The sequence below is a fragment of the Henckelia pumila genome, chromosome 4 (assembly GCF_033568475.1).
Source record: "Henckelia pumila isolate YLH828 chromosome 4, ASM3356847v2, whole genome shotgun sequence".
In the NCBI taxonomy this organism is placed as follows: Eukaryota; Viridiplantae; Streptophyta; class Magnoliopsida; order Lamiales; family Gesneriaceae; genus Henckelia; species Henckelia pumila.
In genome coordinates this window covers 219,268,114-219,281,359 of record NC_133123.1, presented here as the reverse complement: position 1 = coordinate 219,281,359, position 13,246 = coordinate 219,268,114, and the positions used below count along the sequence as shown (strand labels likewise).

The following is a 13,246-nucleotide window of genomic DNA, read 5'->3' as shown; positions in this document are numbered from 1 at the left end:
CCGGAATTATTTATCCAATCTCGGATAGTAAATGGGTAAGTCCAACACAAGTAGTACCAAAAAAATCAAGCATCACTGTTATAAAAAATGAAAAGGGAGAATTATTACAAGCTAGGATTCCATCTAGTTGGCGTATGTGCATTGATTATAGAAAATTAAATGATGCAACTAGAAAAGATCACTTTTCGTTACCATTTTTAGATCAAATTTTAGAGAAAGTGGCAGGTAATCCTTATTATTGTTTTCTTGATGGGTATTCGGGGTATTATCAAATACCAATATCATTAGAAGATCAAGAAAAAACTACTTTCACTTGTCCGTTCGAAACTTTTGCTTTTAAAAGAATGCCATTTGGTTTATGTAATGCCCCAGCTACTTTTCAAATATGCATGCTAAGTATTTTTAGTGACATGATTGAAGAATTTGTGGAAGTTTTTATGGATGATATAACTGTTTTTGGAAACTCATTTGAAAACTGTCTTAAAAATTTGGAAGAAGTTTTAAAAAGATGTGAAGAAAAAAATCTTGTTTTAAATTGGGAAAAATGTCACTACATGGTTAAATCCGGAATTGTGTTAGGGCATGTCATATCTGAAAAAGGAATTGAAGTTGATAAAGCTAAGGTTGATGTTATTGCTAATTTACCATCACCAAACACGATCAAAGAAATTCGATCATTTTTGGATCATGCGGGATTTTATAGAAGATTTATAAAAAAATTTAGCATAATATCGAAACCAATTTCAAATCTTTTAACAAAAGATGCACAATTTGAATGGACTCAAGAATGTGAAACTGCTTTTAAAAAGATAATTAATCTTTTAACTACATCACCTATTTTACAACCTCCTGATTGGTCTTTACCATTTGAATTAATGTGTGATGCAAGTGATTATGCTGTAGGAGCCGTGTCAGGACAAAGAAAAGAAGGTAAACCTTATGTGATCTATTATGCAAGTAGAACCTTAAATAGTGCTCAAATCAATTATTCAACAACTGAAAAAGAATTACTTTCAGTAGTGTTTGCATTAGATAAATTTCGATCCTATTTAATTGGTTCTACTACTATTGTTTACACTGATCATTCTGCCATAAAATATTTATCAAATAAACAAGATGCTAAGCCGAGATTAATAAGATGGATTTTGTTGTTACAAGAATTTGATCTTGTAATAAAAGATAAAAAAAAGGAAAAGAAAATGTAGTAGCCGATCATTTATAAAGAATAATTTCTGAATCATCTCAAAATGAAATACCAATAAATGAAAATTTTTTGGATGATCAACTATTTTATGCTACTACTATGCCTTGGTTTGCTAATATTGTAAATTTTCTTGTGACAAATAAAATGCCTTCTCATTGGAGTTCACAAGATAAAAATAAATTCTTGAAAGAGGTCAAAAAATTTTATTGGGATGATCCTTATTTGTTTAAGTATTGTCCTGATCAAATTTTTCGACGATGCATACGCGACAATGAGGTAAGTAGTGTCATTAAATTTTGTCATTCTGAGGCATGTGGAGGTCATTTTTCGTCAAAGAAAACAGCTGCAAAAATCTTTCAATGTGGATTTTATTGGCCTTCTTTATTCAAAGATACACATTCATTTTGCAAATCTTGTGAAAATTGTCAGAAAATGAGTTCAATTTCAAAACGAAACATGATGCCTTTAAATCCAATCATGATTATTGAAATATTTGACAGTTGGGGAATAGATTTTATGGGTCCATTTCCATTATCTTTTGGATTCACTTATATTTTAGTGGCTGTCGATTATGTTTCAAAATGGATTGAAGCAATTGCATGTAGAACTAATGATCATAAAGTTGTGATAAAATTTTTGAAAGAAAATATTTTTAGTCGATTTGGAATACCTAGAGCTATAATCAGTGATGGGGGAAGTCATTTTATAAATAAATCATTTTTTTCATTGTTAAGAAAATATGGTATTACACATAAAGTTTCTACTCCATATCACCCTCAAACGAATGGTCAGGTTGAACTTGCAAATAAAGAAATAAAACAAATTTTGGAAAAAACAGTCAATCCAAATCGAAAAGATTGGTCTTTAAGATTAAGTGATGCATTATGGGCATATAGAACTGCATTTAAAACATCATTGGGGATGTCACCATATAGATTAGTTTTTGGAAAGCATTGTCATTTACCTGTTGAAATTGAGCATAAAGCTTATTGGGCAATTAAAGCATTTAATACTAATTTAGATGATGCATCTAAATCAAGAAAATTGCAATTAAATGAACTAGAAGAATTAAGAAATGATGCATATGAAAATGCAAAGATTTATAAAGATAAAACAAAAGCATTTCATGATAAAAATATTATGAGAAAATCTTTTGAAATCGGACAAAAAGTTTTACTTTATAATTCTCGCATGCATTTGTTTCCAGGAAAACTTAGATCGCGATGGTCTGGACCATTTATTGTTAAATTTGTCTATCCTCATGGTGCTGTTGATGTTGAAAATCTTAAAAATAATAATGTATTTAAAGTTAATGGGCAAAGACTTAAACCGTTTATAGAAAATGAAGTTCTTAATGAAGAGTTTATGCCTTTATATGATCCAACTTAATTGTTACTTATATTTTTATTTTATTTTTGCAGAATTGAGTTCACTTCCCGGTTAAGTGGCGGATAACGGTACTCCGTGACTACTTTCAGTCGGTTTTATTTCAATTTCCCAAAATAATTGAATATATATATATATATATATATATATATATATATATATATATATATATATATTATGGATGAAGCTATCAAAAAACTTGGTAAATATTTTTCATCTGTTTCTAAAAAAGTTCTGAGAATGATTTATGAAGGCAGATGTGAAAGATTGAGAATGCTTATGCAAAAAGGAATCCCGGAGGATATTCGTCTTATAATTGAAGCCAAGGTTCGATTAGGTGGTGAAGTTCCAAAATTCTTACTTGTTCGAAATATGTCTGGACTAGGAAAAAGTACCTATGCGAAGAAAAGAAGGGCTAAAAGGTTAGATGTTTGTCATAATTGTGTCAGACGGACTTGTAATAGACAATGCAGATCTTTGGGATATGTTTCCACAAATAGAGAAGATAAAATTGATTTCATTAAGAATGGGCTGAGTAAAGAGTCATTGGATAATATCTCATTGACTCTTGAGACGCATTCTAGTGGAGATGTACAAGGTCAACTTCTCCGTTTATGGAAACTATTCCAAGCGCAGCGTCATGGTAATGGTCTTGGGAATCTGACTAAAAAAGACCCTATTTGCCAATTTATAAGAAAATTGGATGGTAAGCCAACCCTCGACTCATAAATATTGAAGGAACACTGTGAGCCACAATCACATCACTGTTTATACGCATGCATGTTATTATTATATATTATTTTTTTTTACTATTTTCATCATTTTGTTCACATCTATATTCCTATTTCTGTCTTATTCCTTGTTTTCCTTATAAAATCACTCAACTCTCTCTATATTTTTGAAAAGAAAAAAAAAACATGACAGGATCTTCTTCACAAAAATTGAAAAATATTTGTGTCTTTTGTGGTTTTAATACTGGAAAGAATGAAATATTTGTTGATGCAGCAATTAATCTTGAAAAAAAGTTAGCAGAGAGAAAAATTCACTTGGTTTACGGAGGAGGCAATATTGGGTTAATGGGATCTATTTCAACAGCAACTCATCTTGGAGGTAGTCAGGTTTTGGGTATTATTCCTACAGCTTTAGCTGAACGAAATATTACAGGTGTTACGGTTGGGGAAGAGTTGAAAGTTTCATCAATGTACGAGAGAATAACTAAAATGATAGAAAATTCTGATGCTTTTATTGCCTTACCTGGTGGTTTTGGTACTTTAGAAGAAATTTTTTATGTTATTTCTTGGGCACAACTTAATATCCATAATAAACCTGTTGGCTTGTTGAATATTAATAACTATTATGATGGTTTGTTGACTTTTCTTGATGTAGCCGTGGAACAAAATTTTATTTCAGAAAATTCACGAAGGATGCTCATCTCTGCTTCGAATGAAGACCAATTAATTGATGATCTCCAAGCTTTTGTTCATCAACCTGATTCAGCTATAACAAAGATCAATTGGTCTCAACCAACCAGTAAGAAAAGAAAGCTGGATCATTGATTCAACATGTCACGAAATGGTTTGTGTTTGTTCCTCATCTTCAATAAATTCCAGGTGATATCTCTTTCATCATGTACTCTTTATTTTTCTTTAAAAAAAATGTCATATTCAGGTTTGGGGGAGGGTTTATTTTAAAAAAAAAATTAAAATTTAAAAAAAATATATATATTTCTATAATAATATTTATTTTTCTTTTTCAATGGCAGAGTAAGGAGTCAAAAACTCCTGACACGCATTAGTTTTTATTTATCATCTTATCACAATAGATTAGATTTTAATATTCCGTATATATTTAAATTGCAAACTACTAAGAAAATGAAGTCTTTTTATATAGATGTTAATTTATTCTTCTTTTTATCAATTTAATAGAAAATATATAATTGATGGGATATAAGTTATAAATAATATATAATTGTGTGTTTTCAAATATCATATTTTCTAAAACTTTTATGAGTATATAATTAAAGTGATATTGATTGAATGAATAATAACATGTATAATTGAGGGAATTAATTTGTAAAAGTACAATATTTACTCACATAAATTTTGTGAGTGAGGGGTGAGAATTGAGAAAACAACTTATAAGCTTTTATTGATTATTAAGAAATGGTTGATTAATAGATTAAACCCATTTTGAAAAAAGAAAAAAAAATAAAAATGAAAATTGGCTGCAAAGTTGTTTGAAGTTTGATTGTAAAGATGTAGAATATTAATATCCCTGCTATAATTATTAATGTAATAGATTTACCTCATAAAAAAATAAAAATAATAAATAAACTTTGAAAAAAAAATGTTACATTTTCAAAGTTTATTGGAGGTATTTGATTATGTAAAAACAATTTTGCAGCCAAGCAAAAAAAAAAAAAAAAAAAAAGGGTTTATTCTTTGTAAATCATCCTATCTTCTTTTCAATATTAGGTTATTTGATTGTCTGCTTTACTAGCCATTTTCAAAGAGTGTATAATTTTCTTCCAACTCCATGAGTGAAAAACAGTTATATATGAAATACTTTAACCCGAGAGAATATGGAGTTGAGACTTTTACATTAATATTCCTGATGATATACATGTTATGAAAATGATTTCTATTATCCTTTTAATTATATTATTCTCAAAGTTTTTAGAAAATATTTATGTAAAAAAAAATTATATATATTTAATATTTTGATATTGTGTGAACTATATATGTATAGCCCATCCAATTACATATTAATATATTGGTTGATAATGAGATTTATAAATAAACATATGATCTCCTCACAAGTGTGTTTTTAAAATTTCAAAGTTTGCATATTTGAATATATATATTAAGGAATAAAAATCTAACTTGTGATTTTATGATATTTTATTACTAAGGGACTAGTAATTAGCCGGTTTGGGGGTGTGATGAAACTTAAAATTTGTAATTATTTATATATTAAAAAGTGTGTTTTAAAATTTAAGTTTAATTAAAATTATGAAGTTGTATTATTTTAGTGTTATGTGTTTATATTTAAATGTTTTACTAAAATGTTGTATTTTACGGTTTGCGCAGGTTTGGTAAAAATAAAATTACTCAAGCTACAGAGGTCATAATGGAGTAATCTCAAAACCTGTAGAATCACAAAAGAGGCATCTTCAACTTTGTAGAAGACAAGAAATTCCAAAAACTTCATTAAGATGATCAAAATAATCAAACATCAAAATGGAGACAGATTTACTTTTACTATGATCAGCTTGGAGTAAAAATATCATAAGTATTTCATATTTTATCCAAAAGGGGTGAATGAGTTGTCAAAACACATCTACAGACAAAGGGCTACGTGTTATATGTTTTGTGCAGAAGCAAAATCGGAAGTCTAAGGCATCAAACATGCCAATTAAAGTTGGGTTAATGTATTGACATTTAAGGAGACAAGCACCCACCAACTATACTATTCCATATTTAATGAGTCTTGGACTCTTTCTCTCATTTGGCCTATAAATAGATGTGTTGTATAAGCTTTGTAGTGTGCAAGAGTGTAGAGAATTCCTCATTTGTAAAATAAATATTGTGTGTGTGAGAATAAAAGTTGTAGTGTGCAAGTTTCTCAAGTTCAAGTATGAAATTTCTTTTATCTTTATTCTTGAGTTTCATGTTAATGGAAAGCTAAATCTTTTTATGTCAAGGTGAAAAGGTTTCATTGTTGGTCAAGTAAGATTGTTTATATTTTGTATATTCTTCTCTTTTTCTATTTTTATTTTGTTTTTCTAATTGATCCTTATTTGTAGGTATAATTTTGGAAGATTTGTTGTTATCTATTTACATCAAATGCTTGGTACCTTGAATGTGGTTACCTTGATTTGTTGTCAAATATGATACAATAAATACTACAATAATTATATACTATAAATATAAGTATCTATTTATAATAAAGTCATATATATTATTTAGACGATAGCGTGACACTGTCGGTTGTTCTAAATAATATATTGTGATTTGAACTAACATTTACTTTCTCGCATCTAACTTTTACTTTATCGCAACTAACATTTACTTTTCCGCAACTAACATTTACTTTCTCGCATATAACATTTATTTTTCCGCAACTAACATTTACTTTATCGCATCTAACATAAAGTCATATATTTTATTTAGACGATAGCGTGGCTCTGCCGGTTGTTCTAAATGAAATATTGTGATTTGATCTAACATTTACTTTTATGTCAATTTATATTTATGCATTTATATATATTATGGGTACCATGTATTAAATATCGGCTGATATTAATATAGTGAGAACTATATTATATGATATACTTGTTTAAATATTTAATTGTTTTTTTTATGTTTATATTTATTCATCTATATATATATTATGCGTACCATGTATTAAATATCGTTTAATCTGATATTAATATAGTGGGAACTATATTATATGATATATTTGTTTAAATATTTCATTGTTCTTTTATGTTTATTCTTATTTTAGTTTCTTTTATTTATTTTTATTAAACAATCTTAAATAAACCAACAATGAACCTTTGAAACCTTGACAATTTTATAATTTGTGTATTTAAAGTTTTATAATAATATTTTCATCTATAATATATCATTGCTAAAATTAAACTTACAACATCCTCTCTGTGGATCGATCTCGTACTCACGAGTATATTACTTGCAGACAACCTACACTTGGGTGAATTACAATTTAAGTTGTAGCACCTGCTGCTAGGGAATCCCAAACTTCTATTAGAGAAGCCGAACCCTCAAGGACAGGCAGACAGGTGTGTGGACGCTTGCATGAGTGATAGCTGGCACCTAAGCATGAGGTGTCAAAAATGGTAATGACTCAGCTCAAGCATTTGATATGTGGCATGCATACAGGAGCTTGGACGTCTCGACATCGGCTCGAGAATCCCGAACACCCCAGATTTTTTGCCTATAAATAGGAGCTGAGGGTTCAGATATTTTCACACCACTTCCATCTCACTTCATATTTCTTCTCGGGAAAGAGTAGCTCGGGAGTTCGGGAGGAAGAGCTCGGGGTCGTACCAAGAGGCCAGGTCTGGTCGGTCTTGACCAGGTGCTGATCAGGCCGGGTCGGGCATGAGACCAAGTCGGGTCGGGCTTTGACCTAGGACATCTTGGGGTTGTCTTCTTCCATCTTAGTTCAGACTTTGGTGTTATGTACGTACAAATTGACTGAGATTGTCAGCGAGTATACATGTTTATATATTGCATTTACTTGGCATTATTATGTAGCATGATATATGTTTTACCGCTTTCTATATTCATATGTCATGCACACAGGGGCGGACCCAGAAAATTTGGTCAGGGGAGGCACAATTACGGACGGAGCTATGTGTTGTTCCGCCCGGGTAGCCGCTTGGGCGACCTAATTTTTTTTCCTATTTTATATACATTAAATTAAATCAACTTTGTCAATATCCTCGTGAACAATTTTAAAATAAAAAGATAAAATCTCAACACATAAAAAAAATAAAGAGCTTATAAAATTTTATTTTGGATAGAGATAAAAATCTGGTTCCGTTATTGGATACAATTCATAAAACAATCATGAATGTGCATTTTATATCAACTAAAAGACGGACAGAAAAGTTGAAACATTATAATCAATTCATAATAATTCATTATACAATTATTTGATGAGTTATTAAACATATTTTTTTTGGAATATAATACATCAATATTATTTAAAATTAACATGCACCATATTTTATTTTATTAAAAAACTAATATAAATATACACTAATAATTTTTTAAAAAATTTGAGGGGAGGACCATGCCCCCCCTGGACCCTACATGGGTCCGCCACTGCATGCACATACACGTTGAGCATGTACCTTGTTATACCCTGATTATAGAGCCGCTCAGATCTATACTTGATAGTCTGTCATTGAGAGTACCGCGACGGCGGGGACATGTATGTCTGACTACTCTAGTGTTCTAGACGAGTGTGGTTGTACCCAGAGGTTGATCCATGAGGTTACATCACTCATGTGGCGCCTGTACTGAGCATGACTTATCAGATGACCCTTTTACCAGTCATCACGGTCGCATGCATTATATATATATATATATTTGTTTACTCATGTTTACGTACTGAGCGTTAGCGCTCACGTCCTAATTGTTATCTTGGACACCCCATTCCACAAGAGAGGTCGCAGGATGGACGGAGCTGGTGGTTCGAGACAGGACCATGAGAGCCAGAGCTTTCAGGGGTTTTATTATACAGAACGATTTGATATAGCTGTATAATATTTCAGACAACTTTTACTTAAGTTTATTCGATATGATTGTATCACTACTGATAATAAGCTTGGGACTTTTGTATTAAGCTGATATGTAAATTATGGGTTATGTTTCCGCACGTTTTTCTCTATTTAGTGTTTATGCTTTAATTAAGTTTAATGCATGTCTTAGTTGCCAGTTAGTAGGTGATTCAATGCTGGGTCACTACAACTATAGTGAGTCATCTAGCTCTGGAAGTAAATCTACATTCCGTGCCACTCAACTATAGCCCTCCAAACGTCACTTGCAATCTAGGCCATTCGACCCTCTAAGCTTTTCAGGTTCAAGTTCAAGATGAATGCAACATAATCTTGATGCATTAAATCATACAAATGCTGTAAAACATCTTGAAGAAATAAATCACATAATCATTCAAAGCATCAATGAACATTTAAATCAAATAAGAACACATAAGCATTCAAGTATGTGATTTTGGGAATTCGAGAATCACATCTATCTCGAATGTTCTATCCCATCTGGATTGATGTCGGTTTATACCTTTTCTTTTGATTCTTGAGGTGCTTCAAATCTAAAACATAACATCAAGAACACATATAAAAAATCTGCTCAACTACTCAACTCAAACTTCAAGTGCAAATGTCTTCAAACCTTCTTTAACCCTTGGCCGATTCAACTTCCGAGTTCCCGAGTTCGAACACTTCAATAAAAAGCTGAAAATGAAGTGTTTATATCAATGAATATCAGCCTATAACTCAAGAATTTCTTAGCTCAAACAACAATATCAAAATCTTGACAATTCTCGAACCGGCGGCGTAACGGCTAAAAACCGGCAATCCAAACTATATCTAAATCAATTTATCAATCAAGCCACACCATAATCATAAACATATAAATATATTCTCGGCCAAAACCAACCCCTTCAGAATTGGAAATTTTTTAAATGCATTAGAAAAAATCATAATAAATCCAAATAGCATTCTTTCTTCGATCCGTCTTCGAATACACAATCTTGGCTAGCTCAAGCACATGTATAATCAATAATAATAAAATTCCATCATCTCTTCAAAATTCAACTATGATAGAATTTAAGAAAATATATACCAGAACGTAGCTCTCGGAGAGGTGATCGCAGATATATATTCAGCTCTGAATTCTGACGGTCGGATCACACAGTTGTAGTCACATTGATTTCTGATGACAAAGTTGTTCCCTGAAGAACATACAATCCATGCCTTAGAATGGCTTTCATTATAACCAATGATCCCTTTGCCACTTTGAAGGTGCCACTTTGAGCTTTATAACTAAGCCCCTTTTGATCTAAAGTACCCAAAGAGATAAAATTTCTCTTGAACACTGGAATATATCTCACATCTGTTAAAATCTTGATGGAACCATCCCACATTCTCATATTTATTGAACCAATCCCTTGTATTTAACAAGATTGATTGTTGCCAAGAAGTACATAACCAGAGTCAGCTTCTTGAAAATCAGTGAACCAATCCTTTCTAAGAGACATGTGATAAGAACATCCTGAGTCTAATATCCATTCTTCCTTAGGATCTTCAGTGGAGATGGTCAAAACTTTAGCTTCTTCATATCCTTCATGGATATTGGTAGCATCCGTGACAGGAGAAGTTTCTTGTCCTTGATTCAACTTCCTTAAAGGGCAAAATCTTCTGATATGGCCCTCTTTCTTACAAGACCAACATGTTCTCTTTGGTCTTGACTTAGATCTTGACCTTGATCTCCATTTATTAGCAGATCCTTTCCTTTCAAGTGACCTCCCTCTTATGTTTAAACCTTCACCAGTAGAGTTTGAGGCTTTCCATTTGCCTTCAAATCTTTAGTAATCCAGATTTCATTTTAAGATAATAATATGTTAAACATGATTAAGGGTTAGTAATTAACCAATTAATCGGACTTCAGAATCAAGAATTGGCTTCCATAGTTTTGGCCAGTTCGGATGGTCCGAAGAGGACTTCGGATGATCCGAACTCAGCAACCCGGGGGCTCTGAAGATGGGCTTGTTGACTACGGAGTTAAGGCATGTTCGGACAATCCGAACAAGGATCGGACGGCCCGAACTTCCCCTGTGCCAAGAAGTCAGGATTACTCAGCCATGGATTTTGACAAGTGTCGGATTTAGGACACTTCGGATGGCCCGAAGTGGCGATTGGACGGTCCAAACTCAACGTGTCTCGCATGCAGGCAGTGAGCGGGATCGGACGATCCGAACCTGAGTTTGGAGGTCCGAACTTGACCGAAAATTTTCCTATAAATAGGGCTCATTTGGATTCATTTTGAATTACGAATTCCGGGTTTTCTTCTTCAGTTATATAGTGTGAGATATACACTTGAGGGCTCTATCGGTTATTATAGAGGTTTTGGAATAACCAAGGTGTGGTTATAGTCATCCGGGACTAGAGACTCCAAAGGGCTTACTACGGACGAAGGTATGGTCCGGGAATCTATTTTAGTTTTGGGAGTAATTATTATCTTAGTTAAGGCTTATAGAACTTGTGTAGTGATTCGGTTTTGAATATAGGCTTGAAACCTAGGATCCTACTAAGACTTGAACTAGCCTAAAGGTACGTACACATTGATTGAGAATGCCAACGAGTATACTTGTTTATATGTTGCATTTATTTGGCATTATTATGTGTCATGATGTATGTTTTACCATTTTTTATATTCATATATCATGTGCACAGACATGTTGAGCCTATACCTTGATATACCTGATTATAGAGCCGCTTAGATCTATACTCGATAGTCTGTCACTGAGAGTACCGCGATGGCGGGAACATGTATGTCTGAATACTCTGGTGTACTAGACGAGTGTGGTTGCACCCAGAGGTTGATCCATGCGGTGGTAGCACTCATTTGGCGCTGGTACTGAGCATGACTTTTCAGATGACCCTAGTCATCATGTTTCATGCATCTTATATATACGTTTACTCATGATTATGTACTGGGCGTTAGCGCTCACGTCCTAGTTATTATCTTGGACACCCTATTCCACGGGGCAGGTCGCAGGATGGACGGAGCTGGTAGTTCAAAGCAGGACTAAGGAGCAGGAGCCTTGAGAAGTTATTTATACAGCATGATTCGTTATAGCTGTATAATGTTTACTTTTAAGCTTTTCGATATGGTTGTATCACTACAGTATTTAGCCTGGATATGTTTTACTAAGCTGATATGTAAATTATGGATTATTTTTCCGCACGTTTTACTCTGTTAAGCATTTTGCTGTATTAAGTTTAATGCATGTTATTAGTTGCCAGTTAGTAGGTGATTCTATGCAGGGTCACTACAAAATCTAGTTCCTTGGAATAAGCAGCCCCTATTAATTCTTCTAGAGTAAGAGTTTTTTTTCCATACTTCAAGGTATTTCTTAATTGGTCATAATCCTTCGGCAGGGAGTTAAGTAAGAAAATAGCTTGGTCCTCTTCATCAATTTTCACATCCATTTTCTCAAGATCCGATAACAGTTTTGTGAACTCATCAATGTTCTCATCAATCGACTTATTTTTTTTTTATTTTATAATTATAGAATTTCTGCTTCAGATATATCCTATTAGGCAACGCTTTTGTCATGTATAATTGCTCTAATTTGAGCCCATATCAGCTGTCGTTTTCTCCCTTGTCACCTTCCTGAGAATCTGATCACTCAGGCTAAGAACAATCGTGTTTCTAGCCTTATTCAATATTTCAGACTTATTCTCGGTTGTGTCTGAAATCTTTGATTCTCCCTTCAGTGCTTCATCTAATCCTAAGTTTCCTAGGTGTGCTACCATCTTCTCCCTCCATAGATTAAAGTCATTCTTCCCATCGAATTTCTCTACTTCAAACCTTGATGTGGACATCGATAAAGAATGTCCCTGGCCATTAGACATTGTTCAAAGATGATTCACTCAAGAGAATTGAAGAAATAAACGAGTGACTGTGTAACCGTGACAAAGTAGAACACCTAACCGGATTATCGGGCCCCAAGATCTTAATCTTGAGGCTCTGATATCACTTGTTGAAACTCAGAGCACAAGAAAACCAATATATCCCACACGTAGATCGCAAGCAACATAGCTTCACCGATGAACAAGAAACAATCGAAGTATAATAACTAGTACAAGAAAAATAAGAAGAACTCAAGGAATTACTTGGTTTCGATTGAGATCAATCCTACATCCAAGGATTTGGGATTCCACCCATATGAATTCACTAAGAATAAACACAAATCAGTTCAATACAATCCTCTTCACTTGTTTAACCATAATCTAAATCAGAAACATATGGCTAATACAAACAAGAACAACAAGGACTAGATCTTCGAAGTTACAGCTCCAATCAGGTGCCCTTCGATCTTAAA

General features: G+C 32.7%; 1 pseudogene; it reads left to right on the top strand.

The window, feature by feature from the left end:
• LOC140862778 (uncharacterized) overlaps positions 1-10,172 on the top strand; it is a 21,334-nt pseudogene extending 11,162 nt beyond the window's left edge.
• Positions 10,173-13,246: the final 3,074 nt, after the last annotated feature.